General features: G+C 29.5%; 2 long non-coding RNA genes across 2 annotated transcripts; one reads left to right on the top strand and one right to left on the bottom strand.

Moving 5' to 3' along the window:
• Positions 1-398: 398 nt before the first annotated feature.
• On the top strand, positions 399-10434 carry LOC111637496. Its single transcript, XR_002758708.1, has 4 exons — positions 399-1024; positions 3069-3104; positions 6113-6145; positions 9484-10434. It is a non-coding gene; the product is annotated as an uncharacterized LOC111637496 (long non-coding RNA).
• Positions 10435-10669: 235 nt separating this feature from the next.
• LOC111637495 lies at positions 10670-15766 on the bottom strand. The gene is made up of 3 exons (XR_002758707.1): positions 15444-15766; positions 10834-10990; positions 10670-10750 (listed from the first exon to the last, which is right to left on the bottom strand). It is a non-coding gene; the product is annotated as an uncharacterized LOC111637495 (long non-coding RNA).
• Between the last annotated feature and the right edge of the window lie 4145 nt (positions 15767-19911).

Here is a 19911-nt window from a genome sequence, read left to right on the forward strand (position 1 = left end):
ACAATTAATTATAATCTAAATATTTTAGTATTATTATCTCCTAAGCAGTTATGACATAATTATCCTACAACCAATCCTGTAACCAATTATGACGTAAATATTTTAGTACCATTAACCTTCTAATGGCAAATTCAGCAGAGGACTTCCTATATTCAATAAAAATTTTAATTATAATCCAATTTGCTTTCCTTTAATCGTAATTAATTAACTTTAATTTTCATCATTACGCTTTATCGCGGCACGACTCTAAAATTGTACAGCGACTTGNGATGAAAAAATATTAAATTTAAAATTAAACTTAAAACTATGCCTAAAGCTATACAATATAAAGATGAAACCATCACCATGATTGTATGAGCAGTAAGCATTTTCAATGTAGACAGAAGTAATATTTCTTCCTAACATTGCATGGTAACGTTCCTAACATTAAAATTTATTGTTGATGAGGTGAATATTATACTCACATGGGACTGCCAAATTAATGAGATTAAAACTTAATATGAAATTGTTTTCTTACTAGCTGCAGACACACAGATTTTTCTTAATATTTTTATTATTTAAATTTTAGAAAAATTTTATTAGATTCCACAGAATGTTTTATTGTTAATAGAACAATAATTAAAAATTGTCTTTCATGGCTTTCAGAACTAACAAGTCTGCTTTTAGTGATTTCTCTACAGCATTGAGGCACTTACTACAGCATGCCTCTTTTCAAGATCAGTTGTGTGTATCAAGTGATCTGATCTCATTCACATATAATATTGTTGTGATAAGTAAACATAATCAAATTGTATGATACATTATCTGTATAGTTGCCAGGTGTTTATTATTTGTGTCTCTATAGTACAACAAATTAACAGTGATATCCTGACAAGGAAACAACCTTGTGTCTTGGACATTCCAAGATACTGCCAAGCATAGGCACTTTGACAAGAGAAAATGAAAGTAGACTGGGTCTGACATCACTAGGGTTGAGTGATGGTCTAGCAATATTGTTTCATCACTGCAGCATGAAAAAAACTATGTAAGCAAAACTATTAAAACTCAAAATATTTGTTCCAATTAATATTCTAAATAAGCATTTTGATTTAATTATGTCATTTAAAATTTTCAACTAGTTTGGTTAGACTTTTCTTCACTCAGTTTAATGTTTTATCATAATATGCTTGTCACAAGTAATATATATTTAACAATATAACTTTCAATGTAATTACCGATGTTAATGAACACACTCAATGAGCCTTTATGTCCGGTAACATTTAAACTTCATGAAATGAGTGTTTTTGGCCTCACTCAAGGTCTACTTCAGGTTAAATTGAGAAAGAATTCCAAACTTAGAATACCTTGTATTGAACAATTTCAAATGTTAAATTTTAAAATAAAATTGAAACATGGTTATTAACCATATTTTTCGGTTGCAAGAGCATGCCATCCATGTATAAATACATATGGTGCCCCATGTAACCCTATTAATTGCAGGACTGATATAACCGTAAATAATACACACTCACGGAGCACCAGTGACTGCTTGTTCCTCGCATACATAGCACCAGGCATATGATAATGTGTTGCCGTCCTTGTATATTTCAAGGGCCTTGAGGGCCATTTTATCAGCTTGGCATTGGACAGGTCCACGTAAACTTCTGGGTTGGTGGCATAGGTGGATAGGGAAGTGGTGTAACATGAATAGTCTATGTCGTATTTGTGCTCACAGATTCTCTGTTGGATGGAACGTTTGGTGGAGCAGATGTACACCAAGTCTCGCCTGAACCTGTCATCCCTCACCAGGACACTGTACACATTTGGAGCCCTGAGATTTTCAGACTTGTCTTTTGCATTGTGCAATAACATATATATAGAGGGGACCTTTTGTAGTCCAATTTGGTGCCTGTTTTGGCTGCAATTTCTTTATACAAGGCACAAAGTTGTTGGTTGTACTCAACCATAGTGTGTCTGGTTCTGGGGTCCCAATTCAGATCTTTGTTATGAGCTCGTTGGGTACTGGAGGTGCCATGTGTATCACATGGCCTGGTATAGGCACATGCCAATTCCTGTATTAGTTCTTTCTTGTATCCTTGTCTAATCGCAATGCACTCTATATGTTGTAGTTCCATTACCATGTCTCTCCAATTGGAAAGGTGTGTATAAGCCCTCTTAACTAAAGCACAGAAGGCTGCAATTTTGTAAGCGTAAGGGTCTGCTGAGTTTGCTGATATAAACCATGGAACTTAGCTGGGTTTATAATGTATACCAGTTTTGATCACTCAGTTGTTGAGCCAGATGTTGATGTCTAAGAAGTAGGCGTTATTAAGTGTATTATTTACAGTTATACCAGTCCCGCAATTAATAGGCTTACATGGGGCACCATATGTATTTATACATAGATGGCATGCTCTTGCAACCTATAAATATGGTTTTAATAAAATAAAATAAAAATTTTATTTTTATTTTATTATTATTTTATTTTATTTTATTGTGTATTTGAATGTTTTAAATTTAAATGATTATAATATAAATTTGATTACCAACATTTAAGTGGTCAAAAACGTTTTTAATGTATTAAATTCACAGTTGGAAGTCAATAAGGTGTATTTTTGTATTTTATTTCTAATAAAATTGAAAACTATATTGATTTACTGTATTATAATCACATTGACTTAGCTTTAATATAAATTTAAAACTCAGCACTTAGATAGGCTCAAAACTTACATCATTTAAGTAACATAAATTAATCTAAAATTTATATTGCCAATATATATTTCAATATTTAGTCATTATACTTGAAATGCAAATTCACTTAAAATTTATATAAAATTTTATTTATTTGTAAAGCTGATTATTTGTATTAAATTTTATTTTTGTGGCACTATTTTGTTACATGAAAGATAATATTTTCTATAAAATATAATTTTCGTCACTATTAAAAGATAATCATATATTAAATTATATTCATATATTTTGGATTATATAAAATTAATAAAATGTTAAAATTTGAACTAATTTTAAATTAATATTGAAACTTAATATATATTTAGTTTTAAATTATAATTTAATTTTTTCATTCTTAGATATAAAAAAGAAAAACCAGAATATGAATTAGAGCTGTGAGTATATTAATTTTTATATTAAATTTATTGAGCCAAGCACTGGTTTCATGTCGTGATTCAAATATTAGAGAAAATATCTATTTTTCATGCAAAAAGAAATAGATAAAAAAAGTGTTATAATTTTAAACAAATATTTTTCTACTTTTATTTGTGATATTCTATTTATAACAGAATAATAATATATAAAGTTACAATACATTAGTATAATTATATCAAATATTTTGCTCTTGATTGTTGATTTAAAATCTTATAATATTGTTTTGTAAGTAGGAATCTGAAAAATCTGTAAAGAAAAATGAAAACAAAACAATAAGAGAATCTTTCTTGCATGTCAGTTTAAATTGTTGGGTGTCATCTTTCCCTTTTTTAATGGAATGTATGAAAAATTGGTATTTCCTTTAAAAGTAATACAATAGTTTATAATTTTAAAGTGTTTTTACAATATTTTTTAGTGATCTTTGCACAAGCTCATATTTTATTTAAGGTTTGAAACTTCATTTTTCAGCTTAGCTTGTTTTGAACTTAAGTATAGTCAATGCTCTTTGTAAGTTTTGGCAAAGACACACAGCTTTGTCAAAATTTATCATCATTTTAAAATAAATGCTAATTAAAATCACCTCAATATGAAGAAATTTCTAATGTTTTTATTGCTTTGACTACTTTAGAAAAATAAGATTCTGTCCATATCAAACAAGATGCAATAATAACTATTAGAGAATATTTTATTCCAAATGATTTATTACAAATATTTTAATTGTGATGATTAAAACACCTTAATTTTCAAGTATGGATCAAAAATATTACATAAAAAGTAAAACCAAAAAATACTTTTGCTGTTTTTCTCCTATTACAGAGTTTAGTTATTATAAAACGTTCTTCACACTTTTGAATTACATTTAATAGATGAACCATGCCTTCACTATTGAAGTGTTTAACTTAGATTCTGATCTACTAAAATAAAAAGAAAAATTAATACAGTGGAACCCCGGTTAACGAACGTCCTGGTTAACGACCAAATCAGTTAATGAACTTTTATTTTGCAAAAATTTTGTCTCGTATAACGAACTTAACGGCTTTTTGTGTCAAATTTGTAAGCTTGCCAACTTTTAGGGAAAATCAGTTAATCGTGTGTCGGTGATGGTCTAGGGTCCATTCGTACGTTGGTGGTGGCGGAGGAGACAAAGATGACAAGTATTTTACAGTGAAAATCGTTTATTAGAACAGGAAGATGCTTACATATTTGAGGTAATTGGAAATGGCTTATCTACAGTATTTTCTCTCGGAACTGAGGAGTGGAGTATCGCTGGTCCTACGATAGTGCAAGCTGATCAGTTGTAGCCCCAGAGCGGACGAGATGGGTTCGCTTGGTCACAGAAACGATGGTAGGTGACAGAGCTGCAACAACTGGAGCGGTCCGTGAGACAACACAAATTTTAGCGGGCACGACTTCAGGCTTTATCCAGATGAAGATGACACAGATTAATCGTCATAGAATTTTTAGGAAAACTTCGTTTTGATCTTGAGATTTGAGGTTTTTATAGTATTTCTTCCTTGAATCTCACCTTACGATTAGTCCTGCATCCCATTCCTTGCTTCCCAATCGTTTTCTTCTTTGTCTCCAGGTGAAAACCGAAACTAGATCAGGTCATGAGAAAGGTTTGTTCCGAGGCGTTTATTTGACACCTGTTCGTCGACTCTGATCAGAGATTGTTGATAAACCTATAAGATTTTCGCTCATAATTTAGCCTATTGTTTCTGCTATCTGTCATTTTAGAACTTTAACGATCGTATGTGATGTTTTTATACCCGTCAAATCTTTCCCCTTTTCCGAAAATTTAACCTAGATCGATTGTTTATGAGCACGTTTTCCTATATTTTCATTAAAGAAAACCCATTTTACAAATAAAATTACAAAAATACTGACGTCTAGAACGGATTAATTGTATTTGCGTGAATTTCTATGGGAAAAATTGCTTCGGTTAACGAACAGACTCGTGGAACAGATTACGTTCATTAACCGGGGTTCCACTATATTAGTTGCATAATTTGTTTTGTTTGTTATTTCTGCTTTCTTGGGACTGCTTTCCTGATTACCTGTATTTATGAGAGAGAGTTCACATTTAATTCGCGCGAGGATAAATACCTTGATATAAGTAGGCAAATAGTTGTTTAGTCCTTGAGTCTCTGTGTGGAACAAAGTTCTTTCGAACATTGATATTGGCACAAAGTTCTTTCAAACGTTGATATTTCTTTAGGCGGTGATTCTCCCAAACGCCGGCGATTAGAATAGTTCCGGGTAGCGGCTAATCCGTTCACGTAAATCCACAGTTCACACCAAACTCCAGAGACACTCTCTTACACATCGACCCCTCCTTTTTATCAAGGGAGTCGTCTTTGGGTTTTTCCCACTGCCTCCGTTTAATAGTTGTTTTCTTTCGTCTTTTCATAGATTCTGGGTGACACATTGGATGTATCATCCTCAACACGGAATTAAGTTTGTGGGAAAAAAGTTTTATGTTCTTTTAATATCGGTTTGTTGTTTATTTCTCTAAACTGTTCCTCGTAAAAAATATTTAACAATTTATTCCACTAAACTCAGCTTTCACATTAATGAACGGTATGCAAAACAATGTTGTGAATCAGAAAGAAGTATATTTTACTAGTATTGGAAAGTTTGTTTGTTATAAATATTTGTATGAAAATGGTTATTATTAGTGAGAAATTTTAACAAGAAGTTTTTCAAAATATTATTATAGCCATAACTATTATTTTCATTAATTTTAATGTAAATTAATGTAGTAATTTAGTTGAATCTATTTTTAATGACTTTTTCACTAAATCAACTATACTAATAATTTTAAACATGTAAAGCAAAAATGACTTCTTTTGTGCTCCTTAGTTTTATCTTGAATTTTTTGTTTTTAATTATTATAAATTTTTTAATCAATATGTCTGGTGTGTTTATTGTTTGTGATATATGTATGCATTTGTAATTTTTCCGATAGCATTGATGAAGATTCAAGTTCAAGAAGTTGGGTGTAAGTATGCTAATGTTGATGTTGCTTGATGTGTGATGATTAATGTTTAGTATCCATGTGTTTTTGATATTTAATTAATGTTTTGTTAAACAGTCTTGATAATTTTATCCAAATAAATTTTTCAAAAAATAACTTTGGTTTTTATCTTATAAATGCAGTATACAATATATTTCATGCTCTTAGCAATCCTTAATATTAATTTATCAAATTCCATTTATTCTAATTATTCTCTATCAGAAAATAATATTTTGTTTCTATCATATTTTCATTTTATAAATTTTTACTCAAAAATAATCTATTATATTGTGTAATTATTTTTGAATAAAATTGCAGAATTGAAAATGAAATTAATAATTTTAAAAATGTTTTGCAAAAAAAATTAAAAGTATAAAATTTCCAAATAAAGTGTGTTTTTTGATAGAGAGAGTAATTGTAATTGTTAATTTTGTTACCTATTAAAAATTATCAATTATTTTATGTATTTTTGTTGCAGTTTGTCTGTCTATATCTAAATTACTAATTTACAAAGATAGCTTAAAATATTTTTTTTTAACTTCATCATGCAATAGTATTTATATGTCCAAATAAAAGTCTAATTAATGACTAACTAATAGAATCAAAGACATTCTGAAAAGTAAATTGTCAAAATAAACAGTTGATTGAGAAAAACATGAGATTTTAATTATATATATGCCAGTATTTCGTAATCTATTTTCAGCTTGCAATCTATTACAACATCACTACCTCTGCAAACTAAAAATCTTTAAAAACAATCTGTCGTTCTATATCTATGTAAACTGACTTTTTTCAGAATGCTTTTTGATTAAAATCATCTAATGATACTCGTAGTCTGTGCTTCTAGCCTTGAATTACACATGAGAAATTATTGCAAAACAATAAGGCACAAATTTCTTATTAACCTCATTATTAAATCTAATATTATAGATTCCTTTAAAAAATAATAATAAATAAATTATTCTGCTCTATTCTTTAAATTGAATTTGTGTTTTAGTATTTTTATAATGTCTATTGATAAGCAAATCCCCCAAAACCTCCTCCCAGATGTGTTACAACTAGGGTTACTAGATTTTTATGACTGGATTTAAAAGATACTTAAAAATGCTTAATTAATTAATGCTGTCTTTCACTCCATCCTGTCCCACCCCCAAAAATAAAATTGAATGTTTTTTTTTCTGTCCATAACAAAACATTTTGTTTATGTTCTTTAGATTTTGATGGGAAAATTATAGCTTATATGTTGACTACAAATATTTGCAAATTTTAGTTTAACTTAGAATTTTAAATGTTTAATGGTAAACTGTATCTTTCTATGGGGAAAGGATACAGATAAATATATAAAGACTGACATTTGATACCAAATCCTTCACTGCCATTATGAAACACAGGCATTGAAAAATAAATATAAAGGACAAGGATAGTTTAGCCAAAAATAAAAGATTATTCTTTGAAATAAACGATGACCTGCAACACTAACTGCAACCCACTAATTGAGAACTGTTGGTATATTCTACACCATAATGTAAAAGTCTATATATATTTTTATTTATAAGAAATGGCTTAACGACACAAAATACATATTATTAGTCATATTTACTCTTTTAATATTGATTAATATATAACAAACATTAAAATGATAATCCCTTGCTTCCTTCAGTGTATTTTAATACTGTATTAAGTAAGACTTCAATATAATAAGTCTAAAGTTAATAGTTTACACTATTACACAAAGTATAAATTCTTTAATAAGTTGAATAGTTTAACAGTTTTAAATGTGGACATTTTTTGAGAATTAAACTGCACAAATAATATACAGCAGAACCCAAAGTTAACAGACATTCTCAAGACTGAAGATTTTATCTACTTAAGACAAGTACTCATTAACACTACAACAACCAAAATAGTTATTTTGACTGGTTTCATTTTTCAGCTTGCTATATTTTTAACATAATTTTTACAAATGTGCTATTTTTTGAGTTTTCACATAATACTGTTTTAAAACCAAAATTATGTTTTTCCTATTTCTTTGATATTGTGAAACATTGAATTGCATTACATCTAAAACTGCCAAATCAATCATTTTGACCAGCGGTGGTTAATATAGTTTTGTTTATAGAGGAAAAAAAAAACAAACATTTCTTGAGGTATAAAGATTGAAAGAAACTGAATTTTTTGAGAAAATTTCAATAAATTCCAGAGTGTAAAAAGAACTTCAGAAAGCTTTGAATGTTTTGGAAGAATGTGAAAAGGCATTATCAGATATTTACTATCACATTTACAGTTTCTATCTAGTTTCAGGTACAAATGCAAATATAAACTACAACGAAGAAGATATAGAACGAAGAAAGTATAGCATGTAATAATTTTCATAAAAATTATTTTGTCATAAATACTTTTGCTACAGGCTCATCTTTCATATGTTTTAATTTTTCTAACAGCATTGTTCACCAAGGTTGTCTCGACAATTATATTTATATCTAAAAATGCTTCAAGATAGATATAATAATATTTTGGTTAGTAATAAATAGCACATACAACAGATAGAAGTAGATTTATAGTCTATCCTTTGGAGTCTAGTTTCTTTCAAAGAACTGGCTCAGAACATATTTTGGATATCACAAAATATATTAAATTACATATTAACTCCATTAGGAAATCCCTTCCGAAAAATGATAAATTTGCTTTACTTCTCAAAAACCGAAAAGTCTACTTGTTACATTAAGTACCATAAGATCTGAATATGTACCATAAGATCTGAATATGTACTGTACAGTACAGATGTTTCCTACTAAATCGTAATACAAGCTTATTGAAACATGCCTTAAAACCATTTAGATGTATCAATACGCAAAATGCATGGAGTTTGTATGAGTTACCTGGAGAGAAAAATAAAATTAGACTTAGCAAGAGATTACAGTAAAAACAAAGTAACTCTAATGAAATATATATCAATTTAAAACTTACTGCTACCCAGATCTAGATTAATAACGTTTAGAAAATATATAATTTCAACTGTATAAAATTATAAAATTGATTTTAAAATTTATTATATAAGCTTTAGTTTACTATAAAAAGTAATTTTTACAAAGAAAAAATGTTAAATAAGCAAAAACCATCATTACATTCTATTTTTATCAGATTACTTATACTGTGTTATCAAGTATAGTATATACGTGTAATATCAATGTTTTGTGTGTTATAATTTTTAAATTTTTCGAAAAATAATTTGTTTATATTATCAAGACCGTTTTTTTTCTTGTTTTCTTTTGAAAAGTTTATTTTGAATTAAAATTTAACTTTTATGATTTTTTTTCTTACAGAACTCAGAGAAATAAAATCAGACCGGATAACGGTTGGCATCCTCCCGTTCAACACATGTAATATAATGTAGGTGCTAGGCAATACGTGTAAATAACCGTGCAAGCATTCTGTTCCTATTATCGGTGACGGATCATTCGACACATTAGCATAATAGAACGACGCGTCGTTAAGGAATTCGGTGAAATATTTCAGTGCCAATACAAAATTCTAAAATACTTCCAAGGAAATTTTAAAAAATTGACTTTAACACCGCAAACTTTTTTACTGTTTCGTAAGTTAACCATTCGAACGGAGAAAGTATTTTCCTACACAAAATACTTCGGTCAGAGTACAAATAAATTTTATTCTCTCAGCATGCGTTTTCGATAAATACCGAAAAGGCCTAACTCTAAATTTATATCTATATTTACTGTATAAATATTCGATACTGTCGATATATATTTTTGAGGCCTTAATTTTTTATAATAAACGTCATATTTTATTATACGCTGTTAAGGCTAAGGAAAATTTAGCCCGATTTTTAATCATCCGCGTATCATGTAATGATAAACTAGGTTAAATTGTGCCTGGGAAGACATCTGACAATATTTTATGATAATCAGTGATCAAATCACCTTAATACTGTTCATTTTTTTAATAGAAACTTTAATTTTGAAAACTTTCTTCCAAATATTGGAAATTTTTGTAGAATAAAAAGCGGTTAATACCCCAACTAAGTTTAAACGTAGGCCTATATATATTATTAATGTGTAAAATATTTACTATATTAATGTGTTGATTTTAATTTAATGTAATTTACACCCAAGCTGTTAACTTATTAAATTGTCATTAAATTTCTTTGATATTTTATAATAAAATCAAAAATATATCGTACGTGGCATTTATTTAACGGAAGATATTTTTTGATTTTCTGTTATGGTAATCGAATTAAAATATTTATTTATAATGCAAAATCTGTTTCAAATTTACATTTTATTTCTAAGAAACAGTTACATTTTTAAGAAGAAAAGATTTGCTTAATTAATTATTAATTAAAATTCATAATTTTCAGAATATATATGTAAATTCCCGCAACGTGGTAACAAAACTGGTGTTTTGCGAAAAGCCATTTTATTGCTTTAACTCCAGTGCATTTCGACGAACTTCTCTTTGCTTTTGAATTGACCCCAAGGATTATTTGGCTTCTTGTCGTCCGCTGCTTTGTGTTTTGCTTGAAAATTACTCGCCCGACTTTTGTAGTCGGACTTTTTTATTCCGTAATTCTCTCTAAAATACACAATATTATACATTTTACCATCTGAAAATTGCCCGGAACCGTTGGACAGAATTTTTTTTTTAATCGGAATTACCTGTTATCTCGACTTCCAGACTGATTGAAAGGGTTAATTTCGTAACCTCGCATTTTGTACTGTTGGATTCAAGAGATCGGTAGTCTCCGAGAGTAGATGCAGTTAATTTGTAGAATTAGATCAAAATGGACCACTTAGTAATCCAAATTAAAGCTACCTAATTGAAAAAAAAAAATTCGTGTTAACTCTTAAATAATTTTAAATTTTTAGTAAATTACATACGTTTCCGTTATTCGATAAAATGGAAATTAACGTAACTTTTCTTCCAAATAATGTATTATTAATAAACTTATTTAAATGGAAAATTTATTCTGGAAATTATAATAGTTCACGGGATTAGAATTTTATCGTTTTCTAAAGTTATTCGTAAATACGAATGTGATTATGTAAATTAATAAATTTATATAATTAGCTTTCGTAGAATTTAAGGTTTTATTTACGAGCGAAACTCATTGACACGGTCGATTATCGGTCGATAATGTAAACAAACCAGATAAATCGACATGTGGCCACCGACAATAGTTTATCGTATTCCCGCGTGGGGAGACACCATCGTACGACTCCTGGAGAGATTTCGCCGTTATTTTTGATGATAAAATCGTCAATCATTTTTGGTGAATTTATCGGTTATCGAAATATTTAAAAAATAGTTTCTAAACGCGTAAGATTATTATTATTAACGCGTAAACTAAAATAACACCAGACCGATAGAGGAGATTAATATTCGCTTTTTCTTGTTTTCCCGTGCGGAGTTTAGACAAATCATCGCCAGGAAGAAGTTAAAGTTCATTTCGGGAGGGAATCGATCTCGAATTCTCCGTCGATAATTAAGTTAATTCTCTTGAATTTTCTGTAAGGTTTGCTCCTAAGGTATATTCTCCATTAATTAAATAAATAGGAGAGACTACGAACAGATGTAATAAAATCTTTTTAAAAAAATATATATATATATATCGATAGTCACGAGCGGCAATCCGTGTCGGTGGGCGCTTGTCTAAGGACGATTTATAAGTGTCCGTAATCTCGCGGGACACACTACGCTTTCGCTACATTCTTCTATCGTATTACATTATTAGATACACACAAAATTTATTCCCGAGTAAAGATACTTGTAGGATTTCGCTACTATTTATATATTTTAATACTTAATTGTGTTATATAAAGTTTTAAAAACGACTACGCCACCCGTCACCCCTCGGGTCACTTATTACTTAAATTTATAAAGAATAGGAGACGCCGTAATAGGCAATTGTAGGCGTAACGCTTCCGTTTATTTCGTTTTATAGATTTTCAATCCAAATAAAATACGGAGGCGTACGAATGGAAGGATTTAGAAACGTATAGAAAACGGACACGTGGCCATTGTATTTTACGTGTATAAATAATAAATTTAAAATAATTAGAACTAGCATTATCTAAATTATAATCAAATTTGCAGTTAGGTACTACTATAATCAGCACTCGTCGGGTGGCCTAGTACTCGCAAGTTACCGACCATGCAAGGTAATTTCCATATCGCACCGACATTATACTGTGTTTAAAGCTATCGAATTTTCAACGCGTCGCGTCGATAAATCGCACTTTTTAAGTGTCCCCGCCACCAAAAACCCTACGGATTAAGATGTAAAGTGCCAAAAATGTCAGAGATGAGTTTGGTATTAATTTTAACTTTCCCGGTTGTTTTATGTGACAGAAAGAAAGTATGGTCGTGGATCAATCTCGAGTAGGGTGGGACTTAATGACGATTTTACTGGTTTTTAGAAAACTCGTCCTTACCCTCAAATGAAGCTTTTCGCCATTTTATAATAGGCCTAATTAAAAACGTAAAAAGCTTTTTTTTAATAAAATTTCGTAACGGGTGGCGCCACACGCTATTTTAAATGTTGCCGGAAAAGTTAAGCAACTCGTTGCTGGAATTTTTTTCTATGTAATTTATATCGATTATAGTTAACTGATATTTCAGTTATGTAATTTCAAAATTTGCTATCAGTTGTTTATATTAAAAATAGATCTAAGCTGTCATCGTATTTGTTTAACGATACATTAATTAAAAATATTCAAAAAGTATTATAAATCTATTAACGAATATAAGCGGAAAATTAACTTGCCTGATAATTTATTAGCTAAGAAATTAAATTTAATAAATTTAAAATTATTTTGAAAATTGATATAAATTTTCAATATTAAATTCTGCCAAAAGTACGATCGTGTAGGGAAACTTACTTTTTATTATGAATTATTAATAGTTACATGGTGAATTTTTGAATATCTTTTACTATAATATGTATAGGCCTAATAGTTTCTAAATATTATATTATTAATTCCATTGAAAATTTTCTCCATACATTAAAAATAGAATTTGCTACATCCTATCAGATAAACGATGTTAATACTTTATTTGTTATTGATAAAAGTTTAAAATATTAAATGGATAAATTATCTCACATTTGTAATTCGATTGCAACATTTCCCGATATTAAAAATTAACCACCACAAATTTATTTTCAATTTCTTTGTTACGACAAAATTTTTTGATAACATAAAATTACCATTTTCTTATATTTTAATTAATCCAGTTATATATTTTCGAACGCGCGAACAAGGAATGGCGAATTTTTTAATCGGATGGTCTCATTCTATTTCAGAAGGATCCGGAAAGGCCACGTGCTATTTTGGAAGTTGTACAAGTGTAATTTTACGGGACGCCTAACAAGAAATAATAAAGGAAAACGATCAAAAATATTACGTGTACTATTCGTAAGCTATTTTTTAGTTAATTTATCTGAAAAATTATGGAAAATGGGTGCCCAAAAAGTTATTTGTCGCATTAGATGCTAGAAAAGTCCGCGGGTTTCTCATCTACGACATAGATCAAAGTTGCAACATCATTATCACAATAGGGAACGAAACTGGTATTATCATAGCTTAAATTTGCCATTACCAAGTTCAATTTTCGAACAATTTTATTACACGTGTAATTATAAATCGGTTAAAGAATATTTTATAAATTACATCGAGGATTGCTTCTAAACATCGTTAATATTAATTAATATATTTCTAAAATTAACGAACAAACATTATATCATAAAATCTCGGAATATTTTTCGATTTTTGAAACATCGTTCGTCAAACGATATTAATTCTGTGATAAAAATATAATCAGAATGGCCTTCGATAAAATATTGTAATCTAGTTAATCTAGCGAGAAATATTTATAAATACAACATATTCGACTTATCTAATATAATTTATTGGAAGTAACGACGATCCACTTCGTTTCGATAATACTGTAATCGAGAGAACCGCCTAAAACTATAGATTTTAAATAATAAATTGCAGATAGTCTGATAATGACACCGGCCTGCTACTCGGAGAGGCTCGGGTTCGATTTCCTATTAATAAATTTTGGGGCAGAGTTTAACTGGGATTCGTCCGCTTACCCAACCCACGATTTGTCAGAAAAGACCCTCTTAGTGTCCGCACGGCAGGAAGAACAATGGAAAAAACCTAATGGGTGGCCATATTTTTAAATTAGACTTTAGTATAAGTAAAAATATAGAAAGGGGCGGTTTTTTCTTCATTATTTGATTTTAGAAGGAAATTATTCATAAATTTTTTGGGGTTTTCAGTTAATTTTAAAATTAGTTTTCATTTATTTTATATAATTAAATGTGTATTTTTTTAATAACTAATTCATATGTTTAATAAACATTTCATACATTTTGTCGAGTTAGCATTTCAGTAAAAATAAATCTATTTATTTATATTCGTGCAAATTGATAATGTCTCTAATGCCTTTCTGTGATAAGTATTTTCCTATTTGAAAAGAAAAATAAAATCCGCGCTTTCATTATGTTATTTCATTTAAAGCCTTCACGTATAAACTTTATTCGATGCGAAAAGTGACGAAAATTAATTAATTCCGAAAGATTAAAATATGCAAAGTGAATGAAAGAAATGCGTGGGTTTTTTGTAGTAAAATTCGTTCAAAAATTGTTACATTTATTTGAATTATTTAAATCGGCTCGATAATAGAGGAATTTCTGATAACTTTAAAAACTATGCTTTGACAAAACCACTCGTTTCTACAGGGAAGAACATTTAATAAATTCCGCGTAGTCAGTTGGATGTGTAAGATGCGAGGTGAACACGTTCTCGATTCAAAAAATTACAGAACATTGTTTTAATATTACCTAACGTAGAATAGCAAATTTTAAATCGATGGAAGATTAACCGCGAGGTACGGATTGGCTCAATTTGGAACGTTAGTTTTCAATAAACTAGTAGTAGTAGGCCTATAAAATTACAAAAATATTTTTCGTATATTCTAAAACAGACTGTAAACATTGTATATTTACAGTCCATTTAGATATTCTTTGCTTCGATTCCACCACGATTCCGACGAATCGTGGTGGTTCTAGATTGCACATGTTCCCAAACGACGATATACATTTAATTCATTTGGTCAAAACTAACGTCTGGTCGTAAATTTAGCTTAATTTGCCGGCTATTTCAGTCACTATCGAGTAAATATGGCGTCGTAGTGAAAAAACTACACGTTTGTAATGGCGACGAGCGTAACGGGAATTAAAACGTTAAAAGAGATTTACCTTCAGGGAACGTGGTGTAATTGAGTTAGGACTTGTAATTCTAGGACGTTTCCGCTGTTTCCCAAACGGCTACCTCTTCTGGTGTTAAGGTTCTCCAGAAATCTTACGTATCTCTCTGGAATCCAACCGATGTCCTCGGCCCTACGCATCCGTCGTCCTGGCTGGGATCTCCAGGCTGGATAGAAAATTAAAGATGCTAGTGAATGGGAAAGGTGGAAGAAGCCTCGAGTCGGTCTATGGAATTCGACCTACAGCCAGCTACGAAAGGCGAAAACCCGAAATAACATCGAAGGGAACTTTACAAGCAGAGTGGATGATGTAAAACCGCCGCTCCTCTTTTATACTCTTCCAAAACCTCGGACTTTGACCCCGTCTGTAGATTTCGATGGCAGCGCGATATCGCTTGCCTTTTCCAATTAAACTCTCCACGCTCGTGTCCACCTAATATTCTACCACTTCGAAGATTTACAAAATACAATGCGAAGAAGGTGGCTTTTTGCGTTTACGCTATCCGGTGGAGAGGGAAACCGGGGATTTATCTTCGGTTCCTAAATTTTCCCCGAGCCGAGGAGAATTCCCCAGTTCCCTGGTTTCGGGGTAGGAATGACTATTGTAGGGTCCATAATGGTTCCTATCCCTATAAATTAACGTTATTTTTACTAACAAAAAGTCTTTGTTTTTTTATTAATAAAGAAACATTCTACGTATTATAAACACGGTTCAAAAAACAAAAATGGGGCAAAGAGCCCGCTAAGGAGGGAAAGGGGCCTCGCTATACTCCGGGTCTGGTTATCTGTTCGGTGTAAATTAAACGTGCCACATTTCACGTATCGTGTTTCGTAAATAGCCTTTATCGTATAAGCCTAAATAAAAACTAAATTTTAATTTATAAATCTAAGAATTTTGCTAGAACTTTAAATTATGTTGTACGTTAAATCATATAAAAATAAAATATTTTAAAGTGTATCGTTTTAGGAGAAAATTCCTATTTTATTAATTCTACAGGTAATAATCTATTAATAAAATAAAATCGGTAATTTTTATAATATTTAGACACTATTTAATATACAGTATATTTAGAAGTATAATTATCATATATTTGTGGTTACTATCAAAATTGGCTTTAATAAAATTACAGTAATTAGTTTATTATTTAATTGTAAATATATATAACTTATTTTCCTACCAATTTAGATAATTTATGAGATTAATAAAATTTTTAAAGTGAGTGTATTTAACCATTTTTATTATTTAAGCTTCTGTTAACCTACGTGGCCTTAACGAAGGCTTCTATTACTTAAAACTAGAGCTTTTTATTTATTTAAAACTTATTATTTTACGTGATAAATTGCTTTAATTGAATTAATATTCGGATCTAATCGAGATTTATTTAACCGAAATTCATTTTTTATAACGAAACCAGGCAAGAAGTGTAATACCAGCATCGATTTATTACCGATGAAAATTTTATCCGATTAAAAAAAATCAAAATGAAGAAAATTTTTTATTTAAATTAAAATTTTTTTTAGATATTGGCTTGATAATTTTCACATAGGCCTAGGTGTAAATTGTATGCTAATCGAAGCGTATCTATAGATTTAATATTAGAAATGTTGCATTAAAATGCATAAATAACAATAATTTACATGTGAAACCGCTATTGTGCGTTTAAAAATCATTTGTTAAATTAAATACGCGTGCGTGTAATTAAACAAATTTCAAATTCCTAAGGCAGAGAAATATTTCGTAATATAGAATTAAAGATTTACATTATTTAATTATAAAAATGATAACGGAATGAATAAAATTGTATTCTTAAAATTTTTAAGTTTCTATTTATAATTCTTATATTAACGAGCGACTCAATTAACCGGGAGGAAAACGAACTTAATTAATAAATGATGGCGTATTGGATCGTTATTGCTATTTTCGATTTTTTCGAATATAATTAGGGCGCAGGCGCCGAAGGAGAGTTACCCGAGATTTATTTCTTTGTTATTTCTTGAAATATAAACAACGGATAAACATAATAAATATAAACACGTCGATAAATATAAACACGTCGATAAACACGTAATGTTCACGTGTCGGTCGAATGTGCAAGGTGCATCTAGCCACAGCGGAGGCAAATGCTCCAAAATTTCTCATTTTTAAATAATTAGTGCGACCTTCTCTAAAAATAGTATTCGTTTTACGAATAAAATCAAACCGGCTTTCGTCACTTAATAGTATAATCTATTGATATAAATTACAATTTAATTTCGCCATATGTAAATTATGTTAATCGTAATTAGCAGTGGCGGATTTCTTAGGTTAATATTTTATTAAATTGATATTTTAATTACATTTTTATCGATGGAATTTGTACGAAAAAGTTTCGTTAGTTACAATTCTTTGAACGTTTGTGTTTGGAAAATACATTTAATAAAATGTCTGGAGTCTATTTTAATTATCTGGATACGGTCAATCAAAGTCCACATAAATAGGGACTATCACAAAAATATTAATCTGGAACGAACATCTATTTTCGAACATTTGAATGGTATTTTTGTTTTTTTCTTTTTTTGCTCCCCAACGTCGATTAAAGATATTCGGAAATCGTACTTTGTTCGAAGGTCAAAAGGTCCTTTCTCTTAAAATATTATTTATTCATAAAATAAATTTATAACGGGTTCTCTTACGAAAAATTTCCGAAATGTTTATCTTAAAACTCGAGAAAGAATCACCATGGTTAATATTCATTAATACCTGCGTGTCTTCCTGGTTACAACAATTTTTGGCATTTTTTACATTAAATTATATTTTGATTATCCTTTATAAAAAAAAAAAGTAATTCCTATCTTAACACCTTTCTTATTTTAGAAGCTGTGTAAATTTCTATAATATTTACTCGATGATTAAAAGAAACTAGATTTGTTTTGGGCCAAGATTGTTTGCGATGGTGTTGATGTAAACGTTGCACATGTTACCATTAGAGTTTCCTTGATCCGAAGATGTAATTAGGATAGAACCCGATGGACGAAATCGCAGATAAGAGAATAGCTTATTTTTGATAGTGCTATTTAGTTGAAACTTATTTGTATTCACTTTCATTTTTAATCTATTAATATATGAGGTCTATTTAAAAATAAACCTCATATATTAATAGAAAAAATATGTGCTGTATATATATATATATAATTGTTTTCTGTGTTGACAAAATTATAACTTATTTGTTGTCGAAGCAAACGTATTATTTTTTCTAACTTAGTAATTTCAAGATGGCGACGTCTCGAAATAGAATCAAGTAGATTTTAATGACAATATTTGGTCGGTGTTTTAATTGCATTTATTATTGGATTTTAAACGACAATATATACTAAACCGACTATCTAAGAAAAGATAAAGTTTGCAAGATAAGTGTTCTTCGGTGGGAATGAAGAATGCCAACCGTCAGATTTTAAGTTATTTTTATATTTTTTCATCTAAACTTAATTATATTTAATTTGTTTTTATAATATAATAGGCCTATATAATAATTATAATTACTCGCAGTCGAATATTTATACGGTTAGGCAATAAGAAATCTGCTGCATCTATTTTATTATTAGAACTAGCAGACCCCGCCACGCCTTGTTGTGGCTCAAAATGTATCTATTATAAATGTATAACACTTCCCCGTGGGGGAAAATTTTTCGAAAAATTTTTTCTTAGTGTACATTCTCTTGACGNTAGAATCAAGTAGATTTTAATGACAATATTTGGTCGGTGTTTTAATTGCATTTATTATTGGATTTTAAACGACAATATATAATAAACCGACTATCTAAAAAAGATAAAATTTGCAAGATAAGTGTTCTTCGGTGGGAATGAAGAATGCCAACCGTCAGATTTTAAGTTATTTTTATATTTTTTCATCTAAACTTAATTATATTTAATTTGTTTTTATAATATAATAGACCTATATAATAATTATAATTAATCTCAGTCGAATATTTATACGGTTAGGCAATAAGAAATCTGCTGCATCTATTTTATTATTAGAATAATTCCGTTGCAAGCAGAATTACATATTAATTCTAGAATTTAATCAATCTGGATAAAGTTCACTTATTTAAAATTAAATCCCCGAAAGGGCCCACCTCGTAAATTATATTTTCGTTTTAAGACCGTGTCATTGGTTACTTAAGCAGATTTTATCCGCGAGGGAGCTTTTCGCATCCGAAATGTAACGTTTTTTTTATATTTTAAATATTAAAAAAAGATATTTTACGGATTTAAATTGAATTTTATCGAGTCGATAAGATTCAATCGAATGGGATCATCCACTCTCTTAGCAACATTATTAAGCCTATTTTACTGACCGAATTTTAGATACTGTACGTCTAAACAATTTATTATCTCCTTTTAAATTTAGGTCTTTTATATTCGATAAGGAATAATAGAATATATTTAGCAAATACGCCAGAATAAATCATAAATATATATT

Source organism: Centruroides sculpturatus, unplaced genomic scaffold, assembly GCF_000671375.1.
Source record: "Centruroides sculpturatus isolate CEXI.00-Female unplaced genomic scaffold, Cexi_2.0 scaffold1010, whole genome shotgun sequence".
In the NCBI taxonomy this organism is placed as follows: Eukaryota; Metazoa; Arthropoda; class Arachnida; order Scorpiones; family Buthidae; genus Centruroides; species Centruroides sculpturatus.